The sequence below is a fragment of the Hylobates moloch genome, unplaced genomic scaffold, assembly GCF_009828535.3.
Source record: "Hylobates moloch isolate HMO894 unplaced genomic scaffold, HMol_V3 SCAFFOLD_5, whole genome shotgun sequence".
NCBI lineage: Eukaryota > Metazoa > Chordata > Mammalia > Primates > Hylobatidae > Hylobates > Hylobates moloch.
Genome location: NW_026652280.1, coordinates 102,293,903 through 102,311,345, shown reverse-complemented (window position 1 = coordinate 102,311,345; position 17,443 = coordinate 102,293,903).

The window sequence follows — 17,443 nt, the reverse complement described above, 5'->3', positions numbered from 1 at the left end:
CAAAAAAAAAAAAAAAAAAAAAAAAAGGAGTCCCATTTCATTTTATCGGAGAATGGTATTAGAAACCAAGAACTGGGAACCGGGTATGACCATTACTCCTGGGGTATCATTTCCTTTAGGCCCTCTTAACTGGCAAAGGAAGTATATATGTGTATACTAACCTGTGTGTGTGGGCATTTATGTGTGTTTTCTAGTAATGATCTATATCTATATTAAGCTTAACAGAGTTCATACTAATGTCTCCAACTATAATTTATTACTACATGGATCTTTCTAGCCTCCTCCCCTTTCTTATCTGAAAATTCTCACTCCAGCTGTGAGAAACCTGGCCCCCAATTGCCATCTATTTTCTTAATTATTCATTTTCAGTATTCAGGAGTGACTGTACTGTTTTACATTCCCACCAGCAATGAGTTCTTCCTGTTGTCTGTTATTTTCACCAGCATTTGGTGTTAGCTTTTTGAATTTTAGTCATATTTATAGGTACATAGTTATATTTCATTGTTTCAATTTGCAATTTTCTTATGCAATTGAAATAAGCCTTTCTTATGTAGGCTTGTTAAGCCTACACTCATGCTTTTTGCCATCTTCATATCTTCTTTTATGAGGTGTTCAGATCTTCTGCCCACTTCTTTAATGGAGTTGTTCATTTTCTTTCTGTTGAGTTTCTAAAATTATTTTATATATTGGGATTATCAGATATGTGTTTGGCAAATATTTTCTCCTGGTCTGCAGCTTGTCTTTTCATTCCGTTAACAATGTCTTTTGCAAAGCACTTGTTTATAATTTTAATAAAGTCCAACTTAACAATTTTTTTCAAGAATCACACTTTGGTATTGTATCTAAAAACTCATCAACAAACCCAAGATCACTTAAATTTTCTCCCATGTTATCCTATAGAAGTTTTAATTTTACATCCTTCATTTAGGACTGCCATACTATGAATTGATAGGTCTCAAATCATTATTTTGTATCTGGGTATCCAATTGTTTCAACACACTACACCTCTGTTTGCCCCTTCCCCCCACTCAATCTGCCTGGTACCAAGTGTAAAAAAAAAAAAATTTCTCCCAACTCATGGTTTTTACAATGGAAAAAGATCAAGATGAACAATCAGCTTCCCCACAATCTTGGGTTCCATGGCAGGAGAACAGTCCCTACTTCAACCCATGGGAAACATCATAAATGCCTGAAGGGAGACATCCCTGAGAACAGCCAGAGCCAAAGTCGGGGGTGGGCCTACCATCCCCAGCCCTGGAAATTCTGTACTGTAGCTCTGCCAAAGGAGATGCCAAATCAGACTGGCTGTTCAGCAGCATCGCACTGTGAGAGGTACATTTAACAGGTCCCCAGGTCACAGGTTCCCATGTGTTGAAAAGATTGTTTCCATGGTGCGTTTATGTTTAAAGTGGGTTTCTTCCAGGCAACATACGGTCAGATATTGGTTTTTATCTATGCTTATAATCCTTGTCATTTTATTGATGTATTTAGACCATTCACATTTGAAGTGATTTGTGATATAATTGGATTATTATCTACCATGTTTGGAGCTGTTTTTTATTCATAGCACTTTTGTTCTTTCCCTCTTTTTCTGCTTTCTCTAGTTTTAATTGAGACTTTATTATTTTCATTTTGTCTTCTGTGTTAGCATATAATTATATAAATAATTATGTTTACTTTTAAAAATTAGTGGTTTCCCTGGAGTTTAAAATATACATTTACAACAAATCTAAGTCCACTTTGAAGTAACACTATAGTGCTTTACAGGTAGTGCAGATAACTCATAACAGTATTCTCAACTCTTCTAGCTGTCATTCATATCATGTATTCATTTGCTATAAGTATCCAATATATTATTACTTTGAATAGCTATTAGATCAATTAAGAATAAGAAAAATAAGCATGTTATTTTACCTTTTATGATACTCCCTCTTATTTTATATAGGTCCACATTTCTGACTTATATCATTTTTCTTCTTCTTTTAACATTTTTAAAAATATTCCTTCCTCTTTTAACATTTACTGCAGCTATTAGGGCTTCTGGCAATGAATTCTCAGAATGTCATTTGTCTGAAAAAATATTTATTTTACCTTCAATTATTAAGGATGATATCACTGGATATGGAAGTATAGAGTTTTCCTTTCAACACTCTACATATTTTATTCAGTCTCTTTTTGCTTGTATGGTGTCTGACAGGAAGTGTGGTGTAAGTAATGCTTGCCCTTATTCCTCTATATGTAAGGTTTTTTATTCTGCAGAATTTTCTTTTTTTTTTTAATTATAATTTAGGTTTTAGGGTACATGTGCACAATGTGCTGGTTTGTTACATATGTATCCATGTGCCATGTTGATTTCCTGTACCCATTAACTTGTCATTTAGCATTAGGTATATCTCCTAATGCTGTCCCTCCTCCCTCCCCCCACCCCACAACAGTCCCCAGAGTGTGATGTTCCCCTTCCTGTGTCCATGAGTTCTCATTGTTCAATTCCCACCTATGAGTGAGAACATGCGATGTTTGGTTTTTTGTCCTTGCGATAGTTCACTGAGAATGATGTTTTCCAGTTTCATCCATGTCCCTACAAAGGACACGAACTCATCATTTTTTATGGCTGCATAGTATTCCATGGTGTATATGTGCCACATTTTCTTAATCCAGTCTATCGTTGTTGGACATTTGGGTTGGTTCCAACTCTTTGCTATTGTGAATAGTGCCGCAATAAACATACATGTGCATGTGTCTTTATAGCAGCATGATTTATAGTCCTTTGGGTATATACCCAGTAACGGGATGGCTGGGTCAAATGGTGTTTCTAGCTCTAGATCCCTGAGGAATCGCCACACTGACTTCCACAATGGTTGAACTAGTTTACAGTCCCATCAACAGTGTAAAAGTGTTCCTATTTCTCCACATCCTCTCCAACACCTGTTGCTTCCTGATTTTTTAATGATGGCCATTCTAACTGGTGTGAGCAATGGCAACAAAAGCCAAAATTGACAAATGGGATCTAATTAAACTAAAGAGCTTCTGCACAGCAAAAGAAACTACCATCAGAGTGAACAGGCAACCTACAGAATGGGAGAAAATTTTTGCCACCTACTCATCTGACCAAGGGCTAATATCCAGAATCTACAATGAACTCAAACAAATTTACAAGAAAAAAACAAACAACCCCATCAAAAAGTGGGCAAAGGACATGAACAGACACTTCTCAAAAGAAGACATTTATTCTGCAGAATTTTCAAGATTTTCTCTTTGCCTTTTGTTTTGTTCGGTTTGAATAGAATAAGCCTAGGGGTAGATTTCTTGGTGTTCTCTGAGCATCCTGGATCTGCTGTTTAATGTATCACTATTTTGGAAAACTCCAATTAGTACCTCAAATATTTTGTCTGCTCTATTTGCTATTTCATTTCGCCTGGTATTGCAGTTACATGTATGTTACATCTTTCAAAATTGTCCCACATTCTTGGATAACTCTGTTGTTGATGTTGTTGTTGTTGTTTTTAATTCTCTTTTTCTTTTTGTGCTTCAGTTTGTGAAGTTTCTATTGACATGTCTTCAAGATCACTGATTCTTATCTCAGCTGTGTCTAGCCTGATGATGAACCCACCAAGGGATCTTCATTTCTGTCAGTTTTCTTTGTTCTAGTCCTTGACTCTTTCCTAGAGTTCCCATTTATCTACTTGCATTACCCGGATATTCTTGTACGTACTGCACTTTTTCCATTACAGACCTTATAATACTAATAATATTTATTTTAAATTATCAAATTTTTCTAGTGTCCTAGGTTTTGTCTCTTCTATTATTTTTGGGTGTCCCTAAGAACTCCTTAAATAGAATTTGCACAAACACAATTGATAAACTCCCTGCTAGAGTGATCAAGGGAATAAAAGAGAGAACACACAAATGACCAAATCATGAATAAAAGAGGTAAGATCCTTACGGATTATTTAGATATTAAAATGATAATAAAGAATATATTCACTGAGTAGAACACAAATATCTTACCAGAACATCCTGATTACTTGATAATTTCTACTTATGATATTATAATACATGATGCCATTAATATAGCAGATTAGCATGATGTTTTCTGGAATGTTCAGATGATCAATGTCCTTCCATACTTATTGTGTCAGAGAGCAAGAGAGTTAATACAGTTCTAAGGCAAGCTCATAAATGTGTATTGCTCCCCATCCTAGATGAATATACCACTTCTTATTCTCCTGCCTCCTAGGTGTTGAACAGACTACATTCATCAGAGATATAGCTGCATATTACACACTAGAAGTTATATTGATCTGTTCTATTAAAAATTTTACATATTATAAAGGAGTTGCAATTGAGTCTACCACTTGGTTAAGTTTATGGTAGTCTACCATTATTGTGTTAGTCAGCATTCTCCAGAGAAACAGAACCAATACATTGTGTGTATGGGTATGTGTGTATGTATGTATGTGTGTGAGTATATGTATATATACACATTATACACACACAACTAGATATATATATGTGTATGCATACATATATAAATATATTTATTATAAGGAATTGGCTCACACTCATGCAATTATGGAGGCTGGCAAGTCTAAATCTGTGATGTGGGCTGGTAGGCTCAAGACCCAGGAGAACCGATGGTGCAAATGAAGTTCCAAGGCAATCTGCTGGAGAATTTCCTTTTGCTCAGAAAGGCTGGCCTTTTCATTGTATTCATGCCTTCATTGAATGAGGCCCATACATATTATGGAGGGCAATCTGCTTACTTGTAGTTCATTTATTTACATACTAATCTCACCAAACTAATGGCATAGAAGAAAGCTGGCTTCACTCTCTACAAAAATACTAAAAAGGAAAAGAGAAAGAAAGAAGAGAAAGAGAGAAAGAGAGAGAGAGAGAAAGAAAGAAAGAGAAAGAAAAAGAAAGAAAGAAAGAAAGAAAGAAAGAAAGAAAGAAAGAAAGAAAGAAGAAAGAAAGAAAGAAAGAAAGAAAGAAAGAAAGAAAGAAAGAAAGAGAGAAAGAGAGAGGGAGGGTAGAAGGGAGGGAGGGAGGAGGGAAAGAAGGAAGGCAGGAAGGTAGGAAGGAAGGAAGGAAGGAAGGAAGGAAGGAAGGAAGGAAGGAGCCAGGCATGGTGGCTCACGTCTGTAATTCCAGCACTTTGGGAAGCCGCAGAGGGCAGATCAACTGAGGTGAAGAGTTCAAGACGAGCCTGGCCAACATGGTGAAACCTTGTCTCTACTAAACATACAAAAATTAGCTGGGTGTGGAGGTTGTGGCAGGAGAATAGCATGAACACAGGAGATCGAGGTTCCAGTGAGCTGAGATTGTGCCACTCCACTCCACCCTTGGCAATACAATGAGACTCTGTCAAAAGAAGAAAAAGCAGAAGAAGAAGAAGAAGAAGAAGAAGAAGAAGAAGAAGAAGAAGAAGAAGAAGAAGAAGAAGAAGAAGAAGAAGAAGAAGAAGAAGAAGAAGAGGAGGAGGAGGAGGAAGAGGAGGAGGAGGAGGGAGGAGAAGGGGGAGGGGGAGGAGAAGGGGGAGGAGGAGGGAGGAGGAGGAGGAGGAGGGAGGAGGAGGAAGAGGAGGGAGGAGAGAGAAAGATAAACAGCACAGAGATTATCACCAGCAATATCCCAGAACTCAAATAGGAGGATGCAACAGTTCCTGTGGCCAAAGAGAAGTAAAAAATCTCTGAGCAGATGTTAAGAGAATTGGACTTCTGTATTCATGATGCCCCCTCCTTCCCCCATGCTTAATTTTGGTGGTACCAAGTGTAAAAATTTTTCCCCCAACTCATGGTTTTTACAATGGAAAAAGTGAGTTCAAGGTGGACAATCAGCTTCCCCACAATCTTGGGTTCTCTGGAGGAGGCCTGTCCCTGTCTCAACCCATGGGAAATATCATAAATGCCTGAAGGGAGGCATATCCCTGAGGACAACCAGAAACAAAGGGGCGAGGGAGGGTGAGACTACCATCCCCAGCCCTGGAAATTCTGCACTGTAACTCTTCCAAAGGAGATACCAAATCAGATGGCTGTCCAGCAGCATCACACTGTAAAAGGTACATTCCACAGGCCCCCTGGGAACAATCCTTAGCCAGCCTTTCCACACTGCTGGGACATTCCCTTGAGGACCTCCCCCATTTAAGATAAGTAGTGCTCTGATCCTTGACTAGAGCTGAGGCAAACCTGGGATTAGGTACCATCTAGTACCAAAAAAGGAGGCAGCAACATAGCAGGGGGAAAAAAGGAAAAAATTCAACAGGTAAATTACAAAGAATTTCTAAGCAAACATATCCAATAAAAACCAAAACAAGCTGGACAGAGAAAACTGGAATAAATAGCTAATCTTTCAATTCAAAGACATACACATAAATTCAGAAGAAACATTAGCAAACAAGGAACCATGGCCTTCCCAAGAGGATAAAGCAAGAAACCAGTGACTGACCCTAGTAAGATGGCAGTATGTGAACTCTCTGACCAAAAATTCAAAATAACAGTTTTATGGAAACTCAGTGATCTCCAATATAACACAGAAAAACAATTTGGAAATTTATCAAAGAAATTTAACAAAAAGATTAAATAATTTTTTAAAAAATCAAACAGAACGCTTGGAACTGAGAAATACATTTGCTGAACTGAAAATTTTGTTAGAAGCTCTCAACAGCAGAATGGATCAAGCAGAGGAAAGAATCAGTAAGCTCAAAGACAGTCTGTCTGAAAATACACTGCCAGAGGAGAAAAGAAAATACTAATCTTATCCATGATCACGCTCTAAGTTGACACACAAAATTAGCCATTACAATAATTCACCATGATCCCTGGTTTTTTTTTTTTTTTTTTCAAGAGCTGTAGTGGTCAATTAAATAGGAATGTATAATGGGGACTACTAAAAGAGTGGCACTGATCTCTGCCATTCTGCCCATGATATATTGTTTTCTATTTAATATCTTGGCTATTTGGGAAGGGGGTGCAGTTTTAAGGGTTTCAACTTGACCTTTCAGCTATGATAGCTCTTACTCCGTGGATCAAGGAAAAAGTATGAGAAAACTTCCAGGCACTAAATATGTTTGTCCTATAAGTACACACCCAGAAACTGAGCAAATGGCCACTGGATGTGACCACTGACTTTTTTTTTTTTTTAATGGAGTCTCGCTCTGTTGCCCAGGCTGGAGTGCAGTGACGTGATCCTGGCTCACTGCAAGCTCTGCCTCCCAGGTTCACTCCGTTCTCCTGCCTCAGCCTCCCGAGTGGCTGGGATTACAGGCGCCCACCACCACGCCTGGTTAATTTTTTGTATTTTTAGTAGAGGCGGGGTTTCACTGTGTTAGCCAGGATGGTCTCCATCTCCTGACCTCGTGATCCGCCTACCTCAACCTCCCAAACTGCTGGGATTACAGGCGTGAGCCACCTGACCGTTGACTTCTGAAACCCATAGTGAAAAGGACTACCTTGGCCAGAACTCTTTATATCACTAACCCCAATACACTCTTATTCTGATGGGGAGGTCAAGGTAATCCCTGGAGTCCCCTGATGTTAGTGTCAGTTCAAATTATATACTCAACAGCCCTCAAAGAACCTGGGTACTTCCCTTTCTCCAAAAGTACAGTTGCTTAGGAAAAAAAAGGTTGAATCACTACTGTACACACTTAATTGGTGTTGTACAGTCCTTTCTCAATAGGACTTGAATCTCTTTCAAACAATGGGTTCTGGATCTGAGAACTGGCTCAGGACTAGATATTGGGTAAGAAATTGTGACTGATCTTTGAGACAGCTGACATCAGCCACATATGGATACACACACACATACAGATGGTCCTCAACTTTGGATGGTTCAGCTTACAATTCTTTGATTTTCTGATGGTGTGAAAGCAATATGCATTTGGTAAAAAAACCATACAAGTGCTTCAAGTATTCATCTAACCATTTTTTTTCAGTTTAAGAGCAGCATTCAATTAATTACATGAGATATTTAACACTTTATTATAAAATAGGCTTGTGTTAGATGATTTTGCCCAACTGTAAGCTAATGTAAGTGTTCTGAGCACATTTAAGGGCAGCTAGACTAAGTTATAATATTTTGTGGATTAGATAGATTCAATGCATTTTCAAGTTATGATATTTTCAACTTACAATGGGTTTATTGGGAACATGACCCCATCATAAATTGATGAGCATCTGTATGTGGCACGTGTGTGTAATGTCCCTAATGACTTCCCACCTATTTTGTCCCTAAGAAGACCATATTCTACTATCCATTGCTCTAAACCCCTGTGGGTCAGGACATCTTAGTGATTATTCCAACATTCCAATTTTGTTGGCCATGATGGTAGTCACATCTGCTTTGCCTCTGATGGTTAACTAACACAATCTACCCTCTGTTGTTCCTTTATTGTCCTTTCATCCACATTGACACTATGGAATCTAGTTCAGTCAACATTTCCTACCTCAGACCAAGGCAATAAAGGACAGCCACAACTGGGCCTCTCAGTAATTATAGTACCCCCACCCAATCACCAGCACATTTCTTATAACTTTAATGAAATAAGTGTCCTCTGCGACCTCCTGAAAAACATACCCAGTTTCTGAGTTTCAGGATTATGTAATAGGTTTGTTGTTATACACCTGCCTCTCAACCTTTTTATCTTTATCTCAATATTCTGCCAAGATGGTTCTGGAATCTCCGTCTCATTTAATATGGGCCATAAATTTTTCTGAGTTCCAAAAGGCATCCTGGAAGCATGTAAGGACTTTATCTAGGAAACTGAGTCATATGTATTGCCCTCATATCAGGAATTATTCCTCTAATCATTCTCATACCCCACATCCTATGATTTAACACACTCAAGATCCTCTCCTAGAGAATCCCAACCTGTGCTGGTCCATGTTATCCAGGCCCTGCGGATCCTTCAGTGAATAATTCTCTCCCTTAGCAGGACAAGTACTAACCCTTGGCTCTGCTAAGACTTGAACCAATACCCAAGAAAAGAGGTGGGGCCAGATCTTGAGTTAGATAAGTATTGTCTTACAAGGCACCTGTTTCAGTTCAGCCAATGGGATGTAGGGATTGATATCTTCTATCCAAGAAGGACCACTTCTACAGGCTGAGAAAAATCAGGTATATCAAGCACATCCATGAATATATTCCCATCCCAAATCTTGAGGTCCCATTCCTTCCTCATCGGGACCATATGCCTTTGCCATAAGGATGCTGTAAAATCAGCTCCCTATAAAGGTTAGTGTTAGTTCCTGTGCCTGGTGCTTAACACCACCTTCCCTCTGCAGGAGGTGAAGTTCTCTTTAAACACTACTATGGAGCCCTTCTCACTTTCATATCATGTCTTAAGATAGTAAATGAACGACTTGAGTTTGTCCTTTTTTTCTCTTTAAAACATCAAGAGCATCCAGAAGCATTAGCCAAGTCCTTTGTCCACTTCTTCCATATCTCTCAAACGTCAAAGTTATTTATCAAGTCAGTACACTGCCTTTTGCTGCATCTTGCCCTAAATTACCACAAGAGATCATAATTACAACACTACAACATGCCAAGGGCTATCACTGTTTCACTTACCACCAGCAAAGGGGTTCTTGTTTTCTTCTGTGGGGAGCCAACTCCAGAATCCCACAACTAGAATCTTCCTAGAACTGCAGCTACCAATTGTCATTGTTTGGGTTCCCTGGAAGCACATCCTGAGATGAGGATTTATTTGCAGTATAACTTATTAAAGCAGTACTTCCAGGAGAAACTAGTTAGGGCATAGGAGTAGCAGGACAGAGAAGAAGAGGAAACCAGATTGTCATTTTGGGCAAACGTGTGCAGGTAGCTTCATCCTGATTCTGCAAGAAAACTCTGGAATGTAAAAGAAAAGCTGTACTGATATGAGGCAAGAAAGCTAGGCTGTGATACTCTCGTACCTGTAAGTCATTGGCTAAGGGCCACTCCAGGGAGACATAAAATATCTGGTACTTCAGGCTTTGTGAATGTGAGGACATAGCAAATTCAGTTGTCAAACACATTCATCTGAAGAAGCATCAGACCGAAACAAATGAAAGCAAAAGCATACCCAAACCTAAGTGGTGTTGAACAACACCATGAGAATGAAGTCAGCAAAATCCAGACTGAAAAACTCCATATGACAAATAGTACGTTTCTTTAATAAAAAATTGCAAAGGGACAAAAGAAATAAACAGGGAACCTTTAGATCAAAATAAACTTAAGAGATATATAGATCTATTAATTAATAACAATGTATCTACATTATTTTGATGTCATTTCAAATAAGTCATTAGTAAATTAATGATTTATAGCATAATTGGAAATGTGAACACTGAGTAGATATTTCATAGTATAAAGATGTTAGCTAGTATTTTCAAGGTGTGATAATATTTAACATAACTACTGAAAAAAGTATTTATAGATATAAAGAGATGAAATGACATGAGTCTGGGATTTGCTAAAAGTAACACTGTAGGAGGCAAGTGGTAAGAGAGATAAAATGAACAAGGTTGTCCATAATTTGACAGTTATTAAACCTAGTTGATGTACATGTGATTTATTCTACTATTCTGTTCATTTATATGTTTTAAATTACCATTAAAATGTCTTTAAAATAATATAATAATTTTATTGAAGTAAACTAACATATACAGTATAAAATTGCATCCTTTGTAACTATACATATAATAAAAAAATTAAGACTTCAACTTAAAAGTGTAACAAGCAGTGCAGAACTTTTAAAACATTCCAGAGAGATGTCTTAGGTTGGTTCCCCCAAAGAAGCATGGTCTGCGACAAGTGAATAGGCACAAGTAGTTTATTCTGAGATGTGACCCCAAGTAGCAGAAGTCAGGGCCACTAGGAAGAATAAAACAATAGAGAGAGAAAGTCAGTCCAACAGTGTGCTGTTGAGCTGTGTATTCCCGTGGGTAACAGGCTAAACCGCACCCTGAAGTTTCCAAGGGCCATCTGGAACCTATATTAGAACTGTTTGCTGGAGATACTGAAAAGAATGCTTGCTCTCTGTGTACTCCTATGTCTGGTAACCAGTGGTTGTCCGGAGGATGTTAACCTCCTCACGTTTCCACCCTGTGCTTCCACCAGCATGACTGAGTAGTCGGCTGTGAGTGTTCCACAGCCTGGCTGTCAAGAGCCCTGGGGCAGACGTGAGAGACACCTAGTGCAGCTGAAGTGAGGTGCTGTGGGATACTCCTCAGCATAGGTGGTTGCCATAGCTACCGCCTGGGTAAAATGGTGAGCTGAGAAAACAGGAGGTAGGGCATAAAAAATGTTAGACTGTAGACATCTAGAAAGTTTGACAGGAGATTTTTATGGACCTTATAATCGGAGTGTCTTCCTATTGCAATGGTCCGTTTCCCTCCTTGCAATAATCCTTTTGAATAAAGTCTCTCTACAGTAAGAAAGTTCAACAGCAACTGATTAATCTTCCTAATGTTTTTTCTTTCTCATTTAAGTCCAAGATTTATTACAAATTTGGTTATTTTTGTAATTTGTGTTTTAATTATAATTACAACCCTTTTTTTAACTTCCCATATTAACTTTTTTCTCTTTTTTATCTTGGTCAACATTTTTAATTTTGACTATTTTTTTCACCTTTTCAAAGAATCAATTTGGCTTAGTCGATTCATATAACATATCTTTGTTTTTTATTTTATTAATTTTTCATTTTATATTTAGTATTTTCTTATATATACTTTCTTTAGCATCTATTTTTTTAATTCCACTTTCCTGTATTAGATCATTAATTTTCAGCCTTTCATATTTTATATAAACTTTTAAAGTCTTAATTTTCCTTACTTTTATTGCTTTTTCTGTATATCTAGTGAGTTCTGATATGCAGTATTTATGTTACTGTTTAGTTCCAAGCATTTAAAAATCTCCTCCAGACTGTCCTGTCCAGGAGTAAAAGTTACAGTAATACCACAATATCCCCCATAGGAAGGACAGCATTGGCTCTTATCCCTCAGAAATCAACATTTGGACCATTCTGCTAGGTAATGGAAATAATAAAAATAACAAATAATTTATAACAAATAAAACAAGCTGACCAGGTGAGGCACTGCTGTGGAGGTTAAAAGGATGCCCGCTGGAGTCACACACTTGAGACTGAACCCAGCTCTTCTGCTTACATTCTATGTGATCCTGGGCAGGCTACATCCTATCTCTGATCCGTTTATTCATTATTAAAATGCAGACAAAAATATTGACCTTTCAGCATTGATTTCGTTATTAAATACCACTTGCAAAGTACTTAGGTTAGTGTCTAGCACACGAAAGGGGCTCAGCACATGGAAGCAGTGGTTCACACAGCATATTTGGGATTTCAGAAGTTCCTTTTGTTTCTCTCTTTGCCTTTTACTCATGTCTAATTGGACCATGAAAACGGGCTTTGCTTCTTTCTTATGTGTCAGGACTTTTTCAAAGCATTTTGCATTCTTGAACCCATTTAATCCCTTAAAATGAAACCCAGTAAAGGGCACATAATATGTACTAGGAAATCCTAACTGATTTTGATTAACTTACCAGCTAAAGCAAACTGTCTGTGGGGAAGTGAAGAGGTTGCCCCAAAGGGCTACAATGATAGGCTTTGGCTTGTTGTTTTTGGAATGTTCCTAGCACAAAGGAATAAAAATACAGTTTGAGCAAGAAGCTATAATGGATGGCTCACCACTGGTAAAAGCTAGCCAAGAAGAAGAGCACTCAGGATGCCTGGCAGCCTTCCAAAGTATCTGTGATCTCTTGCTGCCCTCTAGAGCTGTGATGTAGAATTGCAGGACCGAGAGAAAAGGGCTTCACCTGAGGGAGGCTCCTAAATGCAAAGCTTGGGCATCCAGGGTCTGTGTGAGACACCTCCAAGAAAACGGTGATAAATAAGGAAATTTGTGCCCTGAAGGATTCAGACAGAGCAAGGATATGAAACAAATGCATAAAGGACTTTACTAACAATAACTGCACCCCATTTATTGAGTGTTGCCACACGTCAGTCAGTGTCAAAGGCTTTACATGCATGATCTCAACTTTCTGGTGCAACCATGCCATGATTTGGTACCATTATCCTCCTCATCTGAGAGACAAGGACACTGAGGTTCAGACAAGTTGCTTGGTCAAGGTCACCCAGCTAGCCACTGAAATTCAAATCCAGTTGTCTGAATCCAGAGCTTATGCCTATACAATGCTTTGGGCACTGAGGTGGGAAATCCCACAGAGGCTTAGGGTATGCTCATGCACCTTTCTGAAGGAGATGTTATATGAACTGGGCTTTGAAGAATAGGTACTGGGGGATGAACACCAAAAGAAGATGGAGCAGGGCCCCAGAGGGAACTAACTGACTCAGGCCTAGATGGGGTTGGAGGGACACTGTGGGTGTGATTGGAATGAATGGTTTAGTTTGTTGGAGCTCAGGAAGCCAAGAGAGATAAAATAGAGACGCAGGCTGACCTTGATACTATTTTGGATCCACTATGTCCTTCCATAATTCTTTTGCAATAGGCATAAGGGAGGTGAAAATCAAGTAAGTGGATGATTTCCAGCCCATGTGGAAAGACAGATCCTGCCAGCCTCATGCTTACTCTTACTGGACAGCAGGGAAGCACCAGATTGTTCAAGAACTCTGAGGGGCAGCAGTGGGAGAACAGGATGAAGTTCATGTTAAAATTCTGTAGGGCTGGTCTGAGGCAGAAGCACTGCCAGGGAGACAGGCATCAGGAGAAACTCCTCTGGAAAGAGGCCATGTGGCTACAGTGACCCTCTCCTCTGGACCTCACATGGGCATCTATGGTCTGACAGAGTTGAATGTGCTTAGATGGACAAAAACATATTTTTTAAGTTGATGCACTTTTCCAGAAAAACCATGATGTACAATACATGGCAAAGAGATCTACATTTGTCATCAGTAAGTAGATCATAGCTACCTTACTAAACACTGGTCTCTTCTTGACTAAGTTTAGAATAAACATTTATAATATACATATGCATCCTGCTCCCCTGGCTGGGTTCTGATAAGGATCCCAGGTAAGGGAGAAGACAGGAGCCTCAAAAATAGCCTTGGTTCAGCCTAACTTCCAGGAGCAATCACAGCGACATTTCTCAAACAAAACTCAGATCAAGTCACTACAAGCTCAGATCCCTCCACAGCCCCCATACCCTGGGGGAGTGGTCCCTGCTTGGCTTTCAGAAGTCCCTGCTCTTCATCCACCCTGCTGTAGTCATACTGTCCTCGCTGAACACACCAAGACCTGCCTGTCTTAGGGCCTTTCCACCTGCTCTTCCTCTGCCTCTGTCCTCAGACCTTTGTGTGACCATCTTCCCATCATTCAGGCCCTGCTTCTGTGTCTTTGTCTCACAGAGTCCTTGTTGACCATCCTAGTTAAACATTACCACATCGTAGTTTCTTCATAGCCCTCATTACTCATCTGAAATTATGTTATTTCGTTTTTTGTTACTTGATCGTGTATGTGCTTATCATCTGTGTTTCCCCACCAGGATGTAAACTCTGAGGGAAAAAAGACCATGTGGGTTTTATAACATCTACCTCGTGTTCTCTGTGCCTAGAAAGTGCTCAATATGATGTAGTTCCATTTGTCTATTTTCACTTTTGTTGCTTGTGTTTTTGGTGTCATATCCAAAAAATAATTTCAAAGACCAATGTCATGAAGCGTTCCCTATGTTTTCTTTCAGGAGTTTTACTCGTTCACATCTCACATATAAATCCTTACTCTATTTTGAGTTTACATTTGTGTATGGTATAAGGGCCCAGTTTCATTCTTCTCCATGTGGATATCCAACTCTCCCAATAATATTTATTGAAGAGACTATTCTTTCCCCATCATATATTCTTGACAAACTTGTTGAAGATTGGTTGACCATAGATGTGTAGGTTTATTTCTCAGCCCTCCATTCTGTTTCATTGATGTATAGGTCTGTTTTTATGCCAGTAACACACTTTTAATTACAATAGCTTTGTCATGTATTTTGAAGCCAGGAAGTGTGATGCCTCCAGCTTTGTTCTTTTTTCCAAGGACTGTGTTGGCTAGTTGGGGTCTTTTGTGATTCCATATAAATTTTAGGACTATTTTTCCTATATCTGTAAAAAATGCCATTGGGATCTTGACAGGTATTGCAATGAATCTGTAGATTGCTTTGTGCAGTATGAACATTTTAACAATATTATCTTACAATCCGTGAACACAGATGTCTTTCCATTTATTTTTTGTGTGCTTTATGTATTTCATTAAATTAAAAAGCTTAAGCACAGCAAAGGAAACAATCAACAGAGAAAAGGCAGCTTACAGAATGAGAAAAAAATATTTGCAAACAATATATCTGTAAGGGGTTAATATCAAAAATATATCAGGAACTCTTACAACTCAATAGCAAAAATAATAATAACTTTATTTAAAAATTGGTAAAGAACCTGAGTAGACATGCAAATGGCCAATAGGTATACAAAAAGATGCTCAACATTAATAATCATCAGAAAAATGCAAATCAAAACCACAACGAAATATCACCTAGCACCTGTTATTTTCTTTTTTTTATTTTTTTTGAATCAATCTTGTCAATAAACAACTTTATTTTGGTTTTTACGTTCATTTATAATGCATTTACAATTTACTTACATTTACACTCAGGTCACATCCATAAATGTAAACATGTAATTTTCATAAGCCATAATCTTACTTTTGACACTTTCATGGTTTTTTCATTTAGACTGTTTAACTGCATATTCTTTTTTTATCTTTTGTATTTTTTGAAAGCAAAAACACATTAAATTTTACAAAAATTATTTAATCTATATTACTCTTTTGAGTGAATTATAAATTTACTTTTAAATAGTTTTTGGTAATTATACATATGATTTTTATACTTTGTTTGACATTTACATTAAAAGAACAAATGGATGCTAAATGCTTAAGCTAAAAATCTCTACCTTAAAATATCAACCTTGTACTGCATTATCAATTTGTTTTTCTCTGTGTGACAGAAATATTAGCTGCCTTACAAGAATCTTTCTTCCTTTCTTTTTTATTAATAGAATGTTGGTTTTGTTTAGGAAGTAAATGTGTCCACTTAAAAATATTCATCAAACCAGATTCCATTCTATCTAGTGGTAGTCATGTGAGGCAGTTCCAGTGGTAGAAGTCTATCAAGTAAGACATTTGCAGGAGCTATTATTTCCTAATATAAAATGAACAGACTTCACTGGCATGTGATTTTTGTTCTCACCAACCCCTTTTTTCTGCCCTATGCACATGCTTGGATATGAAGAAGTTCATTGCCTATGAGAGGTAGGGGGACTGTCCACTTGCTAAAGGTGGCAGAGCAGGAAGCTAGAATAAACTTGGTCCTTCATGATTTCCTTGAGCAACTACAAGGAAGGACTTCCTATATCCTAACTTTCTGTAACATGGTGAAAATAAAATCCTTGTTTAGTTGGATTTCTATTACATGTAAACAAAATGCAATACTGGCTGATAGCACTGGTTTCTTGCCCAGGTCACTCTGATCTTTAAAAAGTTGCATACATAAAACAATCAAAATATATATATATATATATATAATCCTTCCATGATATGATTTTAGATAACTAAGCACTTCAGATTTGTAAAGTTACTTTGATTTCATATAGCATAGGAGAACCCATGCTTCCTCCTTTTTTTCTGAATTAAAAAATAAAGGTTAGAAATCATTTTATATCACAATTAAGGATAAAATCCTTCTGGATATTTTTATTGTGTTATAAGGCACAAGCTTTAATTACAGTACTAGATTTGTCTCTTTTTAAATGAGCATATGCTTCTTTAATTTCTGCATTCAAGCTCTCCTTGAATGTAGAATACCAATTATATAAAATAATTGTGTGGACTCTTAAAAGGCTCACTATTTTTCTGTTTTCATAATATTCTTATACTCATCAATAAGTGCAATGAAATGTTCTAAAACATATATTTCAAACATTACTAAATAATTATCTCTATAGGTTCACATTTATTCCTTCTCAAGAGTTATTTTTATTGCTGTAAATTAAATAAAATATAAAACATTTCAATGATCAAAGAATAATCAAAAGAACCTTTTTTAGTGGAAGTAATGAACACAAATTTATAGGTAGCCTCAAAAATTGTTATTCAAACAGATTTCTTTAAATCTTCACAACTCACAAAAATCATGTCAGCATTTGGTATGCCAATATCTCTTTAAGTCTTACTCCATTTGTGTTGCTGTCCATTCATACTTCTTCACAATGATTTTCTCCAATTATTTCCTCATTTATGACATTTTCAATCTCTTTCTCTTTCTAATCAATTATTTCTAAAAAAAAAAAAAAAGATAAGCGTTGACAAGAATGCAGAAAAATTGAAACCCTTGTACACCATTGGTAAAAATGTAAAATGGTGCAGCCACTGTATAAAACAATATGAAGATTCCC